Source organism: Oncorhynchus masou, unplaced genomic scaffold (genome assembly GCF_036934945.1).
Source record: "Oncorhynchus masou masou isolate Uvic2021 unplaced genomic scaffold, UVic_Omas_1.1 unplaced_scaffold_877, whole genome shotgun sequence".
NCBI classification, from domain to species: domain Eukaryota; kingdom Metazoa; phylum Chordata; class Actinopteri; order Salmoniformes; family Salmonidae; genus Oncorhynchus; species Oncorhynchus masou.
Window position 1 is genome coordinate 282522 of NW_027015233.1, and position 20665 is coordinate 303186.

At 44.3% G+C, this 20665-nt stretch overlaps 1 pseudogene; it reads right to left on the reverse strand.

Moving 5' to 3' along the window:
* Positions 1-4740: 4740 nt before the first annotated feature.
* Positions 4741-20619, reverse strand: LOC135537964 (alpha-2-macroglobulin-like; annotated as a pseudogene).
* Positions 20620-20665: the final 46 nt, after the last annotated feature.

Here is a 20665-nt window from a genome sequence, read left to right on the forward strand (position 1 = left end):
CCTACTGCACTGTATACAGGTTGTGTCTAGATGGGACACAGATTGTCAATTGACTTCACCTATAAGGTTAGAGCTTAGGTTAAGGGTTGGCTAATAAAATACAATTCTACAGGGAAGGGGGTGAGAGACCAAACAATTGAATTTCAAATTCTTTCCTGGGCACTGCAAACCATGCACTCCATATCAGAAGCATCTACCCACTGACATACCACCAGACAGGGAGAAGCTTCCCCAAACAGGCACCGACCTGGTCTCAGACCATTTCCTATCATTTTGTACGCAAAACCGAATACCAAGTATGATATAAAATGTATTACATTAGTGGATGTCCATCCATTTCATATGATGTTAAAAACAGACATCTTACAAATTCCAATTTGTTGTGGCCAACATGAACTAGGTAGCTAACATTATCTAGGATAAACATTATGAGTAAAGGTGGTTAGCATGTTGGCCTAACCTTAACCACTTTTAGCTAAGTAGTTCCAAAGTAAATGAAGTTGCTTATTACCCAAAATGTTATACAGCAGTTTTACTACACACCCACCCCTCCACCCGTTTGGTTATTGCCTTAAGTAGCTGTCAGTCTTCTGTAAAAATACCAAACTTACCATTTCATACAGATTTCAGTCTGGCAGATTTACTTTTACTATGTTACGTGTAGTCCATGAGACCAGGCTGCAGACACAGGTCGGTAAAAGGCTCAATTGCATGGAGGTTAGTGTTTCTTCTAAACCGAGTTACAATATATCGGGCTAGAAACTGGGCGCCAAACACAGATTGCAAAAGTTCAACGTGCACTAGGAGACAGTATTTTGTTGCTAAACCCTTTTGGATTGCATTTGGTATTGCCTGTAAAAGACCAGATGCAAGTAACAGTAAACAACTATTGTTTTGGGTATATGATTGCAACACAAGTTGCTATAGCACCTGTGCACTTGGCATACTCACCGCAGCGGGTTGTTTGTGGACTCAGTCGAAAGTAAACATCTCCCGTCGGTCATGTCCTTATAAATATCCTTAGTTCCGGACTTTTTTCCCCTTCTAATTACTAAGCGCTCGCACCTGCTGGATATTCAGGGAGTTGATTAGACTGAACGTCCATTTCAAATGCTCGATCATATTGTCAACAAGGCAGCATATTGATTACCTCAACTCGCCTGTGGACTCGGTACCGGTGCCCCCTGTATATAGCCTCGTTATTGTTATTCTTATTGTGTTACTTTTTTATTTTAGTCTACTTTGTCAATATTTTCCTCTTCTTGAACTGCACTGTTGGTTAAGGGTTTGTAAGTAAGCATTTCACGGAAAAGTCTACACTTGTTGTATTCGGGCATGTGACAAATAGCATTTGATTTGATTTGACCTACATCTTTGTTTGAGCTGGCTTTAAAGGGGCACCTGGCTCATGCTCCAGAGGCATCCCGGACAATCCTTCCACCGGTAACGAGGACAGATAATTGAATCCCCTCCTATCACAGCCATTAAACTCTTAACTGTTTTAGAAAAGTCACCATTGGCCTCATGGTAAAATCCTGAGCAGTTTCCTTCTTCTCTGGCAACCGAGTTGGGAAGGACGCCTGTATCTTTGTAGTGACTGGGTGCATCGACACACCATCCAAAGTGTAATTAATAACTTCACCATGTTGAAAGAGATATTCAATATCTGCTTTTTATTTTTACCCATCTACCAACCCATCTGCTCTACTTTGTGAGACATTGGAAAACATTCCTAGTTTTTGTGGATGAACCTGTGTTTGAAATTCACTGCTCGACTGAGGGACCTTACAGATAATTCTGCACACATTACTGCACACAGTGAGTACATGCCAACATACGTGACTTGTTCAGCACATTTATTTAGGCTTGCCATAACAAAGAGGTTGAATACTTATTGACAAGACATTTTAGCTTTTTATTTGTAAAAAAAAGACAAATAAAAAACAATTCCACTTTAACATTATGTGGTATTGTGGGTAGGCCAGTGACCAAACAAATCTCAGTGTAATCCATTTTAAATTCAGGCTGTACCATGTGGAAAAAGTCAAGGGGTGTGAATACTTATGAATAAAACCTTGACATGTCTTCTCTCCTACCCCCCCTCCTCCAGACCAAGGTGAAGTACCTGAAGCAGACGTCAGTGATGCTCCAGAGGGAGTTTAGAGGGGACATCCTAACACAGTGGAGGGCCTGGTAGGTCTACCTGGAGTAGGACCCAAGATGGCTCCCCTGGCGCCAGGTCTCTGGCATAGGTTGGTATGGCTCATATAGGACTACAAATCCCATATTCTAGTCTGCATGTTGTGATGTGGTCTGATCAGGTGGAGTGTTAGTTCTATTGGATTATATAGTAGCGTCTTGTCATGGGATACTTTCATTCTACTTTTTGTTTTTATTGTGTGTAGTGGTAGTTCTATTGGATCAGAAAGTGGGCGTCTTCTCATGGGAGAGTTTCGTTCTACTTTTTTATTGTGTGTGTGTGTGTGTGTACACACACACACACACACACACCCGTATCTCCAACCGGCTGGGATGGACGAGAGGTGGGACCAAGACCCCAGAGGAGACACGCAAGGCCCTGAAAGAGTGGTTACCAAGGTGACACCACCACTTCCTCTGACCCATCAGGTCACTCATTAACCACATGATGTGGTGTGGTACGAACTCATTGATGAGACCCGGGTCCGTGCAGATTCACAGGGCTATACGACGTGCAGAACGAGATTGGTAGAGGCAACTGGTTAATTAGCGGCTGTTGTAAAATTGATATTCTTTGAGTTAATTTTGGAAATAGAAAACTCAATAAAAACTAGTTTTCACATGGTGCCCCAGGTTAATAATTGCTTGATTCAGTCAATCACGCAATTAGAAACTTTAATCTTTCGATGAACAACGTCACGACAGCGGGGATACCATTTTTGGACCGAGAATTTCTGTGGACCCCATTTATTTTGCTAGAATTTCACAACCCCAATCCAAAATAGCCTGCAAATCGTTACATTTAGATTTTTACATCAATAACCAAGTCATATATTTTCATATTTATCAAACTGAAAATAATCAATTTACTGTTTTTTTCAAATGATCTCAAACACATTTGTATATTGTCCCATACTTAAATGTTCTGTTCCCAAAACAAATAGCGACCACTGACAATCCTTGCAGATATACCAGAGTGCCGAAGACGTGGTCAGACGTCCATGTGGAATTAACGCGAGTAACAGGGTGTTTTACACTCAGTGCCACAAGGGATTGAGTTCCCCAGGAGACGACAGGGTGGTTTGGTGACCACTGCCTTTCTGGATCCAACTGACTGTCAGGGTCCTAATGAGTTTATGGGTAGAATACACTTGATATCATTGCTCCCTTAGTGACCACTGAAGTGGGTTGATATTATCCATTAATATACATGCAACAACTTCAATGATTTTACAGAGTTACAGTTCATACAAGGAACGCAGTCAATTGAAATAAATGAGGCCCCGATCTATGGATTACATTTGACTGGGCAGGAGTACAGTCATGTGAGAGCATAGGCCCACCCACTAAGCCAGACAATCAGAATGAGCCCCCCTCCCGATAAGGCTTTACTACAGCCAGAAATACTGCAGGTCCATCAGCTGCCAGGTGGCTGGTCTCAGACGATGCTGCAGGTGAAGCCGGATGTGAGTTCCTGGGCTGGCAGGATTACAATTCCTGGTCGTGAGGCGGTTGGAAGTACTGGCACGTTCTTTTACAAATGACTTTGATGTGGGAAACTGTAGAGAAATGACTCAATTATCTGGCAACCGCTCTGGCAGACATTTCTGCAGTAAGCATGCCAATTGCACGCGCCCTCAACTTGACAGCTGTGGCATTGCTACCAAAAAATGCACATTTTAGAGCGGCCTCATTGTCCTCAGCACAAGGTGAACACGTGTCATCAGCCCCACCTGTCAAGTGGATGGATTATCTTGGAAAAGTCTAAATGCTCAAATTTGAGAGCTTTCTTCATGCGTATGGGACATTTCCATTTCAGCTCATGGAACAATTTACATGGTGATATGTGTTCACTATTGTTTAAGAATTGCTGAGTACTGGCCAATCAAAAGGGCTTGCTAAATCTTCTGAACCGAAACATCTAGTATTGTACTGTCAAAAGTAGAGCGAATGCTTAGTTTACTGTACATGCTGAGCTGTCCGTTAACCCAGAACATTCTGTCCCATTGTCAGGTCACAAACACTGCTTTTCACAGCTACTCTTAATCCCAGTATGTTTGCATACTAAAGTCTACGAACGAGACGCGAGTCGTGTTGTCAGTAGGGCTCTAGAGTATCTGTTGGGTCGTCAATCTCATTGATTTGTGAGGCATTTACCACCACATCTTGCCTTGTCCACACCATTCATCAGGAAGTCATAACCAGGACTCAATACCTAGTAAGAAGTTTATATCATTTAGTGGTAAAAAGTCCTGACCCATTCCCTGATGAGAAGCAGGCCTTCACAACTACAGGGGTCCATGTCACAGACTGAGGAGCAAAAGAGATGACAAACCCAACGGTGCGTACAACATTTACACAGTTGGCTTATTCAATTAACAGCACAGATGGAAACTACACCTCCAGAGAACTGCTCTGTTTACTGGACCCAATCACATTGCTTAATGTACCCCAGGATGAACACCACTGCCTCAATATTCACCTCACTGCTCAGAGACAAAATCACTCCAGAAAAGGGTTCCAATGAAACATTTTATTTCAATATCCATAGTTTTTGAAAGACGCCTCAATGGTTGCAGGTGTGACAGCAATGTCATCTTCCATCTGTCGAGGAGCAGACATTTAATGAATCCTTTAGCAAACTGACCAGCATTTAGATTCAAGGAAGACTGGCTCCCTAAATCACGTATAGTACACAAGTCAGCACCAATAACTTCCAGATTTCAAGTAGCTCACCAGCTCGGAAGCCCTACTTGCAAGGGAAGACGTATTCTGTCTCAGCCTGGTCACCTGTAACCGTAAGACAGCTTCGTCTCAATAAATGAAAACAAGTTGACCAAATGTTCCTCAGAAGAGAGGGGGGGAATAAATTATGTTTTGGGGGAGGGTTAGTAGAGTAACTTACTTGGCTGGTAGTAGTCATAGATCTTGACCACTGCTGGCTTTAGATTCTGTACTGGGAGCTCCTGTACAGTCCAGGGTGATGCGGAAAGGAAGTGATGTCAGCTGTTGGGAGAAAAACAAACATACGGGTCATTCAATGATCAAAGCAGAAGTTACTGTACATCAAAATATATTGTGTTTAAATGAAGCCCATTATATGAAGTGCCATGTGAATGGTTTCAAAACCGATAGATGGTTTTCACCTCACCTCTGTCAAGTACATTAACACATGGTCATCTTTGATATCAACACGATCCACTTGACTTGAACCCCCTCAGCTGTGAAGACAAGTCATTAATATTGCATGGACAAAGAACCGTCATCCTTAAACAAAGGGACACAGACGAGGCAAGACCTCCATGGATAACAGTCACAACAACTCACCCTCCCCAAAGAGTCTGGATCTGGAGAAACCCAGAGAGCATTTTCAAATCCACTATAATCATATTGGTGGTGAGCTCCTTTCCATGATATCTGAGAAAGATGATTGACAACTGATTTTAATAATCAAATGCTTGGATTATTTTAGCCATAAAGACCAGATAAGACTGATCCAAGCCGAGGTCCCAACTATTAGGTCAATAACCGATACAGGTATAACAAAACTAATTCATTTGGGTCAAACCCATTCTGCAAGTCACGCTCCAAGATAACACATTTAAAATAATTAATACAAATATGTCCTTCATTCTGACCGAGACTGGAGCTTCAGCGTGACTCTGGGTCTCAAAGACTTCCTGTTGCAGTCCACCTCTGGAGTCACCTGACACTGAGCGTTGTGCTTCTGGTAGAGTAGGGACGCTAGAAGCGGAGCGCCACCTGGGATAGAGAAGAGGAAGTCAGGGAAACCATCCTGTCCGAATACAAACATTTTATGAGCCGGAAGAAACAGCTTCCCTGTAATGTGTATTAAAGTGCATCTGCGCCACAGGACTGGAGGAGAGATGTGTATTCACTGACCTGCACTGAGGCACAAGCACTGCCCTGCACTTCAACGCTGTACTTCCCTTCTGTGTCCTGCAGCGCCCTCTCCTGGTACAGAAGCTTGTTGTTTTGGTTCACATGGAAGAGGCACCGGTCCCCACTGGGAGACCTTACCGTCACTGTGCTGGCTCCTCCTCTACTGAACACCCTGGTGGAGTAGAGAGCCAGGGCCTGAGGGCCACCACCGTGTCCTAGACATGCAGACCACAGGACAATCAGTTCAAAATGAAGAGGCACTTTTAAAGGATAGAATATTTCTCACATTGAACAGTTGCTAAAGTGACAAAATCCCAATACCATCCATTACGATGATGGTTTCTAGGCTCTATCAGTGAGCCTCACCAGGTTGGACATGAAGAACACATGCACTGTGGTCTGATACAAGTCAATGTTCGTACGACTGCACCATTTCAGACCGCTGGTGTTTAGGAAGTATACCTGGGTGGAAGAGAAGCCTCCGTAGGCGTTCTGCTGCCTCACCAGCCACCTGACTATGCGGGAGGCGTAGCCCAGGTCAGAGGTAGACCGAGAAGAGGCGCTGAGGACGCCAGCAGTAGGAGCTGATCTCCACCTCCAGGGAGGGTGAGGTCTCCGAGGAGGACTGGGACCAGTGCAGGAGACCACCTGAGGGTTGAGGAGCACACACCAGAATAAGGACTAGTTTATTCATCCTAATACAGACTACACAATACAAAGTTCTGACCTCCCCAAGTCATGTCCAAAACTATTTTAGTAGCAAGAGTATTTTTTTTTCTCTTCTTTGCACTTTTAGGAGTACTCCATTATCCAGGCATGCTCAATCAAGGCAAGACAGCGCTACCAGGATATAGCTCACCCTCTTGAAATGAGATGGTGTCGAGGTGCTGCAGAAGCCGGGCCCGTGTCTCCATGTCACCTGCCAGGGTGAAGGTGTAGGCCAGCAGAGCAGTAGCGTAGGTGTTGGACAAATCACTGGTGGAGTTCTTCAGGCAAGACAAGCTGTGGTCCACAACAGGATCCTAGAGCACAGAATGACAGCAGCACATTAAAAGCCGGCCTGGTCCCAGATCAGTTTGGACTGGGTTCCATTCAACTTGCTGTTCTGGGGCCTCAGGCAGTTCAAATTGTTGATTAGGGAACACTTTTTGCTTAGAACAGAATTGTTTTCCTTGTACATTTTATTACGCTGCATTTGTAAAGGGTATAATTTGTGTGTATGCAGAGGTCCCCTGCTAAAGAGGCATGGCACTCTAAAAATAAAGCTGAAAAAATCAGACAACACCAACAGATCTGGGACTACAGCACATTTCCTGGTTCTGAGAAAGTCCTATTGCAAATGAGTTATGGCCATTTCTGGGAAAAAAAGGTCCAAAATGAAAATAGAGCAATACCTTTTTCCATTTCACGTCAAAGTCAAGGAACCATCTGGTGTCAATAAAAAGAACCAGCCATTTATCTATTGTCATTTAAGAGAAATCAAAATAAAAGTCAAATTGGTGATGTTTTTGTTTTTTTAAACAGTTACAGATCCAGTTGCAGGGTGTTCATACGACCTTTTAAAGTGTGCTGCGGAGCTTTGAGATTTGTGATTTTCTGAAATAACTCACTAAACCCTCCGTAAAATAACTCAGTTCTTAACGTAAAGACAACTCAGGATTCTGTAAAGGCATACCCCAATCAGGATATGAGTTTTTATAGCTTCCTGTGCCGACGGAAGTGCCTTAGGTTTGTCATAGTGGGCTGTTTTGAAGGGTTAAAATGGTCAGACATTTTCAAAGGTTCATATATGTGATTAGGCAATTTCATGAACTGTAAATCAGTCACGATTCCCATAAAATTTCAAAGCAAAAACTAAATCACACACACAGCTTGGCAGGAGGGACCCATTGGTGTCAATAAGAGACAGAACCAGCAATAGTTACCTTTGTCATTTAAAAGAATCGTACAACCTAGAGTTCTGAATGTTTAGAAACCTGTTATAGACCCAGTTGATGGGAGTTACGTGGCTCTAGAAGGTTCCTTGACTGAGAAACAGCCTGTGCTGCAATAACTTCAATTCATTTTGCATCACGAAAATGACAACATTTTAGAAATGTCCCTCGCAAGACTAGTTCTTAACGGCCCATAGACGGAACCCACGTTTTTTTGTCCGATAGCTCATTCAAGGACCCCGTAGCAAGACATGGAAAGTGGATTTTCAGCACCAATTAGGTCTCGCTGCACCAAATGACCTATCGAGCCGAAACTTGGGGAGTGCCTTAAGCTTGGCATACACATAATGTCAGAGCTGGCCGCAGCTAGAACGTAACTGTGTTTTACAATTTTTATTATGTTTTAAACTGAAGGCGCTGTGAATTCATGGGCCTGCTCTGAAATATGGATAAGTTGTCATTCTGACACCAAACCTCTTTCCAAGTCATTTAGAAGCCATCTAATTGACTGATGGACACTGACTTGCTTGTTGACTTTGTACATTTGCAATATGTTTAAACGGAGAGGGACCGTCACCAAAATGGCATTCTGAAAGCAACACTAAAAATGAGATCACCATAGTCTCCAGACTGCAGAGTTCAACGAGACGCCCGCTGGGATCGTAGCTCGCCCTGAGAGTGCAGCGACCTTGAAAAAGAGAAGGTCCAAATGAAGCCTGGCCCTCAATGTCATTTGCTTTTGGGTGACTGGAGAGAACCGTTAGGGTGAGAAGCACAATTCGGGACCTCAGGTACGTTCCTGGAGGTCCTCCCTGATCCGCGCAAGCCTAACCTTGACCGTGTGGCATTAACCCTTAACAGTTAAAAGAAGGTGTTTACATCAAACAGTTTGCATTGACTCTCTCCATAGGAGTGCAGGCAATGTATTCCTAAATTCAACCTGAAGCCTATGTGGGTTCTGAATGCCGAAACCAGTCTTGGATTTACAATCCATCAGGCCACTATGAGGTCTACCTGGAGGTGGGGGTTGTCTCAGCTAGGCCTACACAACATCCGAACTGGACCCGCAGCTGAACGAAACTGCGTTTTATGTTTTTATTATAGTTTGAATAGAAGGCGTTGTGAAAGCTCTGTACTATGTGATAGTTGGCTACTAAACGAGTTGGAAAAAGTGGGTTTGGTGTCAGAATGATATCTAATTGACTGATGGACAGTGACTTGCTGGTGACTATTGTACATTTGCAATATGTTTAAACAGTGAGGTACCAGAATCACTGCCCAGCCATCCCGAGTTCATCAGGCCAGTCAATTTCGCATTCCTGCAGGATTGTTATAGCATGCCAAATTTGTGATGGTAAATGCCCATTGAACAATATTGCAAATGCAGTTAATTTGCAAAATGAGAAAACATAAACCAATGGACATAATGAAACACAACGAGCGATGGAGAACCACTATCAACGCCCGGCCATCCTGTGTTCATCAGGCCAGTCAATTTTGCATTTCTGCAGGATTTTTGAGCATGTCAAATTTCTTATGACATTTGGCCCCCCAAAAAAAAAAATGGACAAAATGTATGCCTTATGCGCAAGTACATTTTTTTTATTATAATAAAATTGGACAAAAGTATATCCACACAGTACTTACACATGTGTAATTGACAAAAAAAATAAAAATGTCTAAAGAATTTCAAAAACGGTCCAGAAAGCACTTTAAAGGGTTGCTAGGTTTTTGATTTTTTTCTTCTCACTTTCACAATTTTGCTTTTTGATGTTGACTTGTTGCATTTGCAATATGAAAAGCCACAGTGGAGCGTGGCATTTGCCATATGGCATTTGCAAAGCAACTTTGAACGAAACAACGCCGAATTAAGTGGTATTGGACACCGTGTATATGGTTTGTCCAGTGCCAATGACTTCCCATTCATTTTTGTCCATTTCAGGGGTGTTCCCTTACATATCTAAGCCCATTCTTTGTTATTTCATAGGCTACTTGCAGAGAAATTACTTCACTACGTCGTAGAAGCTGTAAATGACAGTTGATGTAAGACAGATTTCATACAGGAGGCTGAATGAGTTGCCTGTAATGACGGTGTGAGAAATGGTTCCGTGGAGTGAAGCTACTTACCGTCACGGACATGTTGAGCTCCAGCATTGATGCAGTGATGTAAGCCGTCAGTGTGACTTCATCCGTCACTCCACCCTAGAAAACAATGTCAAGAAACCAACTGTATCTGGCCTGTTGAAATCAAACTATGGCCGGTCTGACCAAACAGACAATATAAATACCTTCATTCGGTTGTTCAAGAGCTTCCCTAAAGTTCTGAAACAGCCATGTTGGCCTTGTTGACGTTCCAACCAAGTCTTGGATCGCTCCATCGTTGCCGGGTCAACATAGATGAAAGACTGGGCTTTGCCAAAGGATCTCAAGACAAAAGCAGTCAGCCTGAAGAAAGAAGTGGATTCATTTAAAAGCCCTGACATAATATCGTCAAGCTCCAAGTCACGACATCACACGTCAGCTGTCCTATCCATCGTCTCCGTGCCAGAGATGCCATTTGATTGGTCAATACGTCATTGAAACAGTGGTTTTTACCAGTAGGTTTACAAGCCAAGTACTCACCAGGTGTTCCCCAAGCCTTGTCCAAACGTGCTGTACGCACCATCAGCATTCTTGTAGTTCAGCTGCCTTTGGTAACCTGCCGGTGGGTTTTCATCATCAACGGTGACCAAGCGCTTGTTCTATTCCCAGAGTTGTGCCCAAAACGGCTCCCTATATCTCAGGGCTCTCCAACCCTGTTCACGGAGAGCTACCCTCCAACCAAGTTGTAATTAACCCCATTCAACCAGCTAATTATTAGAAGGGGGCGAGATTGGAGTTGGAAAACCTACATACAGGACAGTAACAAGGTTGGAGAGTCCTGCCCTATGTAAGGAATAGGGTGCTATGAGACTGGGTCAATATTCTACCATCAAATGACTTCAGTAGAAAACCATGTGTTGGGTCAGTGATGTTAAGACATTGATATCATCTGTTATGCAGCTCCGCCGTTACAGCAGGGTAAACCGTGGAGAAACACTAAAATAGAAAACGAAATCCTCTAATTGGACAAATCCAGCCCGGTTTGTGGATTTGGCATCTTATCAAGACAGATTTTAAGGGACTCTCCTACCACTAGTGAGGAACTTGGTGGCCTTTTTTAGGATGGCTGGCGTGAGCTGCTCTGTGTTCCTCAGGTACTCCAGGATGTAGATATTGGGGGAGAGCAGGGCCATATTCTGCTCCCCGCACCCATACGGCATCTGCAACAGTCCATCCAGGTTGTTGAGGGCCCGACCCAGGATGTCCCCTACAGAGAAACGAGGGACTTCTGTTAGACTGTCCTCTTCAGCAAACAGCAGCATCGTCACTGGAGAAGGGTCATCTTCCCACCCCTACACAATGGTTTATTTTACCCAGAACCGAGAGGGAAATCCTAGCAGAGCCATCCACCACATTCTGGGAAGTTGCAGTTCCACCTCCTCCGTCAGAGCTTCTCCTGTGGACACAAAGAGGAGCTGAATGAAGATGATCACGTCAACCACCGTGAACATTCAACGTTGATTCATTACTGACCAGTAGGACACAGCAACCAGTTGTAGGTGTGGCTCTTCTCTGTTCCCTCAGCCTGGAGGGGAGGAGAGGGATTCATTTCAGAGGCAGTTCCACTAGACAGTATCTGTGCTACCTAACGTTAGTTCTCCCACAGCAGTAGGCTACATACCTTCACCAGCAGGCTCCGTGTGACCGTGTCAACGCGTCCTCTCTCCGGTACGTTCACAACCCCATTTTCACACTCAGTCTGGGACCGGACAGCCTCCGCACTAAAAGACACGTTCAAAACCCCTACACACAGTACAGCGCAGGTTACACAACATCCAGTACGGTGACAGTACACAACTCAGGTTGACATCCATTCTGCCGTTTGAACAGATGAAGACTAACCCAGGACAGAGGGGGCCATTGTCCAACTGAAGGTCTTTCGTCCATTGGCACACAAGCACGAGGAGTGCTGGACATCACGCAAGGCTGTGAGAGTGTAGTCTGAGGAAAGAGCTGGAGTCACAGAAACCTGCCAAAGAGGAACACGGCGTAAGATAACGTGGTACGACAAACAATACAACTCAAGAAACCATCCTGGTGCAGTGTCGTACCATGATGCACTTGGAGAGGTAGTTAAACACAGTGGCCTTCAGCTCAAAGTGCTCTCCCCGGATGACTGAGTAGGGCAGGGTGAGCTCCAGGAAGAAGGGCTGGAAGACCGTGAGCTCCACCAGAGGAGCCAGACCGAAGCCACTGGGGGCCAGGCAGAAGACCTCAGTCTCCCAGGTGGTGATGGTGTCTGGGACTGTCAGGGGGACATCTAAAGATCCAGACTCCCTGGAATACAGAGGTCAGAGTTCAAACAGAAAGCCACCAAGTGAGCAATAGAGAAGGACTAATTTCAACACCATTTGTTGTTACAAATGCATTTAAGCTTCATCTAACCAGGGACACCCATGGAGGTCAAAGGGTCTTTCCTAAGAGAAAGCTGGCCTACAGTTCACAGAGGTTCAGGTTCCTGATCTACACCACTACTGTTTGGATATGAGGCAAGAGCTAAGAGGGCTTTCAGAGGTCGGCCTCACTCTGCAGACCACTTACCCAACTTCCACAAGGTCCCAAATCCATGTCTCAGGGAAGAATGTACGGACCGTCTGTATGGGTGGCGGAGGTGGAGCGGCAAGTCCAGCCGCAGCCATTTCAAGTCGAGGACCCGCTGATCCAGGCCCAGCCATATGGCTGTAAGCTACTACCAACACAAAACATGGCCATTAGTGTCAAGTTAAAAATAGACTGAATGCTGCTGGGCTCAGTGAGTGCATGTAGTGTTTAGACCAGTTTAACCAGGCTTTGTTATTCTAGCAAAAGGTCATCCATAACCCAAGATTCATTAGACTTGGCAATGAGAATAAGGGTTGGGAAGGACATCTCACCATAGGAGCGATAGTACTGGTTCCCCTGGTAACTGAGGCAGGAAGGTACTCTTATATCCAGGTTAGTCGCTAGCTTCAGTCCCAGTGTCTAGAAATAGCAGAACCAATTTAGTAATAAAAGTCCGTTTTGTCATTCTATTAAGTTTAACACATTGTAACAGTATGGTGACTGATTCTTCCCAGAAAGAAGAAAAAGAGGCTTCAAGTTGAGAAAACAGGGCAGAAATATTTACCTGAAAAACTGCGTAAGGATCATTTGTCTGCTCAGACGGTCCATATGGGTGTGGTATTATGGATCTCCTTGGTCTAACGCGTAAACATGCTGCTGGATCTTCAAGCTCGTAGGGAATATAGGTCGTCTCCTTGACCGGTAACAAATCAAATATCTGGAAAGGGACAACAGGGAGGTGTGAAATTACCTTGTTCATTGGGGACCAAACAGAGACAAACCACTACTTGGGGAAAAGCTCCATTTTGTTGTCCATTGCTCAACGTTTAGAAAGTTGTCCCATCAATAAGGAGGTGCTTTCCAGTTACTGAGAGGCAATAGAAAGTGGGCCTCCAAGCCAGAGAAAGTCCCATCACATTTGATAAAAGCTCCCAACAGTGAACAGATCCACTCCATGTCTGCTGTAGTCACTGGTTGTATTCCCAGCACCACCAAAACAGTAGGTATGGTGGTACCACTGTTGTTCACTTCAGTGAGCCGTGTTACCTTGTCAGCATCCAGCCTCTTCCCTGGCTCCATGACGCCAACACTCTGGTCAACAGCACTGAGGCCACAGAGGGAACCGGGCCGGGCCGAGAGACGCAGGGTGTTCTCCTCCCCTGGGACAGCGTTGGCGGGAGAGAACTCCACCAACACCTGGCAGACAGATACCATTATTCCAGGTATGATACAGTCTGCATGGAAATACTGGACACCTTTCATAAAAATGACAATGTTTGTGATGTACAGTCACTGGGGATATGCCAGACTCCTCCACACACACACCTTGTTCCTGAAGCATTTCTCAGTGGGGAAGTTCATGCTGTGGGCGATGACAGTCTCACTGGGTAGCATACTGTACACCAGGAGCTGAACCACCGGCGCCATCTCTGGGACCACTGCCAACGTCAAGGTGACGTCACCCTCGGCTACTACAACGCAAGAGCAGGTCACTCATTAATCACCTTCCAGAACGTTCAGAATCGCTTAATGAAATTCACTCACCAGGACTGTCCTGCTGCACAGTAACATTGATGTGTCCATGCTGAACTATGACCCCTCTGGACAAGGCCTGGAGGGAAAGGAAACAGTTCTCAGCAACAGAGTGGAGACGTTGCAACCTGGACTCATGGGGTAGACGTAACACGGTTAACAAATCCAGGACTCCAATTATACGATACGTTAGCACCTATTCATTTGTAGATGCCCATCATCCATTTTATATAGGTTATGAATTTGCTAAATGTATTATTTCATATATTACCAATTCCAATTTGTAACATGAGCAAGGTTGGGTTACAGTGGTTGATTAGGAGTATTGGTGTAGTTTAGGAACATCCTTCCTTTGAAAGTGTGGCTGGGGCCTGAAATGATCCTGGTCAAAAGGAGTGCAAATAGGAAATATGGTGCTGTTTGAGAGACACCATGGGTTTGCAGGTTGTTCCTGGTTCTACTCACCAGGTAGAGGACAGCCACAGAGCCCTTTGGGACAGTCTCCCCTACGATGGCATAGCGGATGGTGATCGACACCGCCTGCCCACACGCCAGTGGTTTCTCCACCTTCTGAATAGCCAGGGAGCTGGACGGTTTAATGTCAGGGCAGCGGGAAGGATCAGCGAGTAGGTGTTGCCCTCTGTTGAAATAGGGGACCCTGTATCCTGGGTACTCCACTTGTGGGGGAGTCGCTCACCTGGAAAGGAACAAAAGGAATAGTAACTAAAGGCACAATCCTAAATCAACCCCGTCCTATATACAGTGGGGATCTGAGAGGATGACAGGAAGCAATATGGTAACAGATCCACCTTACTTCCACCAAGCCTGTGATTATGGTCATGACCTCTGGGCATCGTTTCCCCAACTGTCCTGGGGACCCCAAGCGGTGCACATTTTGGTTCCCCCGACACAGGAATGTCATAATTCCTATGTGTTCATTAATTAAATGCACTATAAGAATTTGTAAGATTCTCATTTGTATAAAATAGACAGGACCAGTCTTATCAAAATTAGATGGTATTTTCCTCGGAGCTCGCTGCCATGAAACCACAAACAGTTAAAATACAAAATATGACGTCATAGGTTATAAAATGTCTTTCCACCTATGACCAGGACAGAACAGGTTCAAAGTTTATTCCAACCCACGAGCTCGCTCACTCCAGACACACTTATCCAGATCAACTTCTGGAATCTTCGCCTTCATCCATCACGATTTAGAAGGCAGTTCCAGATAATGGAAAACTCTACCTGATCTAAACATCCCAGAGCTAAGTTAGTCGGTTCAACCGTAGGTTAACAACCCTTTTTTGCTTAAAGACCCACAATCCCTTCCTTATGAATTAACATTATTAATCAGATATAATAAAGAGTATACGTTTAATTAGTTATAGTTCTATTTAAAATGTAGATATTGTTTAGTCCCAGACACTGGCATCGAGTATAAAGTCTCTCAAACCTAGAAGGAATCATACTTACTACGAGGTTAATATTCTCTTTGGGCAGACTGGTTGTGTTGACGGAGAACCTGGCAATACCGCGACTGTCCGTGGTTAGGTTCTGTAGTCGTAGATATGAGGACCAGCCTTTCTCCTCCAACAGGTAGACTAACATGTCAGAGATGGGTGTGTTGTTATATCGAACAGCATTTATCTGAGGAAAGGGCGGAAGCAGTTCAGGAAGCAGGACAAACCAAGCATCCACAATGCAACAGGAACACCATTTGGACTTACCTTGCCTTCGAGCACTTGATCCATGCTCATAGATTTGGGCGTGTCCAACAAATGTGAATTCTCCAATCACATAGGAGAGCTCTACATTTTTTCCCTCTGACAGTGTAATACCTGTCAAATGAAAACAAATACGGTATATTTCACAATGCAGAAACTGAATTGCAGTGCAGCTTCCACAGAATATTAAAACAGCATTATATAAAACCCTGCTGCAGCACCAACGGTCAAAAAGCTCTTTTTGCCAACGCAGAGTCACCCAAACTCAGTTTCTGGGACCCCCTGGGTGCACCTTGTAGTTTCTTGCCCTGGCACTACAGCTGATTCAAATCAAAACTACATTAGGAGATGGTTATTTCAGTCAGCTGTGTAGCGCTCGGGCAAAAACCAAAACATGAACCCAGGGGAACCCCAGGACAGTTAGGGAACCTGATCTAATGAAAAGTAGTCATGCCATCAGCTGAAGTGAAATGTCAACATGACGCATCTCATAATGATTGTGATGAGGACTTGCGGTCCCCTCCTCCTGTACTTCTGCATGGAAACTAAACACGTCTCCCAGCAATTTCTCTCCTGCATTCTTTGTGAAAGGGGCCATGTTGAAGACATAAGAAGCACAGCCAGTATGGTCCATCTAGGAAAAGCAAGCAGAATCACACATAAAAACACATTTAAATCCCATTCAAAATGTAATATGTTGGTAAAAACAGCACTACTCGTTTCAGGAAAGCATACAGACCTCTAATGACTCTTTGTGGCATGGAGGTGTGTAATCAGGAAGTCCTTGTGGATTTCTCGTCAATTGTTATTGGTATCACTGCATTGTCCAAAGGTCGGCACAACTTCACCCTGCTTTACCAGGTACAGGCTGCCCATACGTGTATCTGATTTCAATTCACAACAAGACAAGTGTCAACTTCCTACATCCAGTTACCATATTAAAAACATAAGACCTAAAGGCTTGAAGTCAGGCGTTTAACACGGTCAATGAATCTGGACCTGTATTCATAGAGCCTCAGAACGGGATCAGTTTTAACTATAGATCATAATGAACGAGGTCACATGTCAGGCTGGGACCTGATCCTAGAACAGCCATCCTAATCTGAGACGCTTTATGACCGAAGAACCAGCTGTTCATGGAAATGCCACTAACAAATCTCAGGGATCCTAGCAGCACTATAGGTCTTCAATTAGCATGGGTCATTAATGCAGACCCCATGCATATTTAAGGACTTTTATATTTAAATAAGTGTTTATTTGAGTATCCTCAAATGCATAACAATTTCAAGTGTATTATCAAATGAAGCTCCAGTACTAGCAGAGGCTGCTGCCTACAGACTTGACATCATTGGAATACTAGTCACTAATAATGCTTACATACCTTGCATTACTCATCTCATATGTTTATACTGTATTCTATACCTTTGACATTGATCATCTATGTCGCTGCACCCGCAACATGTACCAAACATGTGTTGTGACAAATACAATGGCATTTACTTGTATTTTCAAATCCTTAATTTGAAACGTGAAAGTAAATGTAATACTTCTAATAGTAGTTACACCCAGGTCTGCCAGCGTAATGAGATAATTAATGACATGTCGTGGAGTTACACATCACCTTGTAACTAGAGTACATCACCAATAGTGTTTACTCACTCTGCACACACTTTCACTTCATACTCCTCTTGAACAACGCTGATCTTGTCAGTGAGGTTCATTTGATCTCAAACTTGGGCAAAACTACAGATAAAAAGAACAGCAGTCAACTCCAGAACGTTCCAGGATTGTGATGAAACATTACCGAGCATGAAAGAGAAACTCAACCTACCATACTGTTCTACCTTGAAGTTGTGGTAGATTTTCTCTTCACCAATCCACACTACAATGGTATAGGATCCTACAGGTGCTTCAGAGTTCAGGGGGTGAGAAAGCTGCAGAATGTTGCCACTGGATGTAGTGTCGACCCACTGTCCAATCCGGTTGTGATTAACATCCTGTTGGTTCATAGGAAGGGGCGTGTTCAGCAGGACACAACGTTGTGGAGAGTTCACAACAGTATACAGGACAAGGAGTCAGTTCTATCTGCAACATTCATCTACTGAAGAGGGTCCAGATTACACACAACGCTGAGTGGAAATATTTAGCTATAACTTGTACAGTAGGTGGCTATGAGGACCTAGCTAGCAGGGGGAGTCATAATGCTGCAGTATTTACACTGACAGTCAACATAAAGTTACACTAACAAGGATCTTACCTCAAGTTCCACAACGTTGTACTGTGAAGGGCAAAGACAAGAGATGGGTTCATGTTTCATTAAGAACTCCAATGCCAAAACATCAGAGCATAGCTGTCTACAGCTAGACAGGTGATTGGCTTGGTCACTTAATGTAAACATCACATGTAGCATTTGCAATTCAACCTCAGGAAAAGATGAGCCCATACATTCCAATCTGACCTATATGAATGGAAGCCTCATGTCCTGGCTGGTTGATTGCTGTACATAATACCAGACTGCCATGTCCATCACAGTATTGTGACACTTCTGCATCTTGGATTGAAATAGTAGACGGAACTAAAAATACTATTGTCAAACGTATATTTAACTCACCAGCTGATTGACGGGGCTAAAATGTGTATCCAAGGTGACGACTCTAAAAGCACTGTAAAAAGCCAATGAGAAGATTAGAAGCATAATTTCAGGCAACTTTCTCACTTCCAAGGATTCCCAGAAATACTGGTTGAGGATTTCCAGCCTGATTCCAGTGTACATATCCTGAGTGAACCAGGGGATTTACTGCATCTGCACCACGAGGCTCTTCAGATGTCTACCGTTTCCCCTCTACAATCCCCATAAGACACGCATGACGTTAGAACAGAGTGGACGGGACCAGACTGGGGAACAACATTGCCAGCAATGATGGTGTTACTTTCGACACAATTATTGCCTGATGCATTTCAAACAATACTGCCTTCAGATTTCAGTACTTCAGTTATAGCCTCAAATAAACAAAGGGAGCATGGTGGGGTCGTGGATAACTGTTGATGTCAAAATGGGGTCAGGAGCCCAAAAAGGTACGCCCCCGGAGTAAACCATTACAGAACATGCCAACACCTAATTGGCCTGTTTCTTAGCACCAGACTAAAGGTGTACCGATGTAACAGGGTTATATTGGTGATTCCCACTTTATTGTTAAGCCAATGGGTTTTTGGTTTTGAGTTTTGTTTTGCCTTCACCTACTCAACATGGCATCTTATTGGCTGGTTTCGTAGCTTGCTTCAGGATGTTCCAGTAAGAATCGTCCCAGTGAACAAGCACCAAACCAGCGGGAAGTTGTTGGTTGCAAAGCACTGTACATCGTGATTTTTATACTCCCAAGTGATGATTTAAAATGTACAACTTGTTTGTAAAACGATCACACATAAGATGCAGCGTTTTTGGAGAATATTTGTTGTGCATTTTGTTGTAAAAATTCCCGCCAGTACTAGCTAGCAACACTGTGTCTGGTGGGGGGGGGGGTTCATATATTTTACAGTGCGTGAGTGCAGAGGAAATGGTGAGCCGTGCATTGAATGACATGCAATTTAGAATCAATCTCCAACGTTGGAGGTGTCGATGACTGATTGTGCACAACGCAAGGTCTGTTACCGCTCTAACATTACCCGTTTGTCCTGGGTTTGTAGATTGGTTTGTCCGTTTGGATGAACGTCATGGGGCTGTAGGGTTTGATCATCACTCTTCTCTCCTCTGTTGATAGGAATGTTTCTCCTCGAACCTCCACCTTAAAAGTTCTGCACTTTGTCGCTCTTCACACGAGGGCCTGTCAGGGACAGAAACAGGGCAACACCGGTGAACAAACGGACCGATAACATAGGACATTCAGATGTGGTGCCGTGTGGCCCAGTTGGTAAGAGCGTGCCACTAGCCACTTCGAGGTAGAGCGTTTAACTACTGCAGGGATCCCATTATGCATTCGGCCTACTGTAAGTTACATATGTAACTTGTCTCTATATTATATACTAGAATTCCAATCAAAAACTGGTACAAATTGGTGCCCGAATCACAGAAAAGTTCTGGTAGGCCACCATTGACATTTCCCATGAAATAAGCTGGCTGCACAAAGAAGCTAGCGTGCATCAAAGCTGAGCAGTAAAGTCCACTCTTAATGGAATGGTTCTGGAAGTCCACCAGTGCTGGCTGACCTGAAACTGAAACAGCGGTGAAACTCTTGGTCAGAACTCTGGTGGAGAAGTCTCTTGTTCTGCCCGTCGGCCATCAGAGATACGGTCATGACCAAGGTCTCGTTGGGCTGCAGAAGGCTGGCACAAAGCTTGGCCTCCGAGCCTGCCTGGATCACTGCAGGAACAGCTACCATGTAAACCCTACAGGGAACACACCCGGCAACAGGAACATCAGTACATCTCTAAACACAAAGCCAGGTCAAATATACATCTGCAGAAAGGGGAGATGAAAAATTGCTCTGACAAGAGAACGTTAAACCGAGACGAGAGACGCAGGTCTGACCACTAAACTCTAACTGCAGATGGACTTACGGTCTTGGAGTCTCTTGACAGACACAAAGCCAGTGAAAGCAGGCAAAGAGGATCCATCTCCAAACCTGAAGCCCAGGAAGAACCATGACTAAAGGAGAAAAATAAACCACCAAGTCTGTTATGACCCAGTAT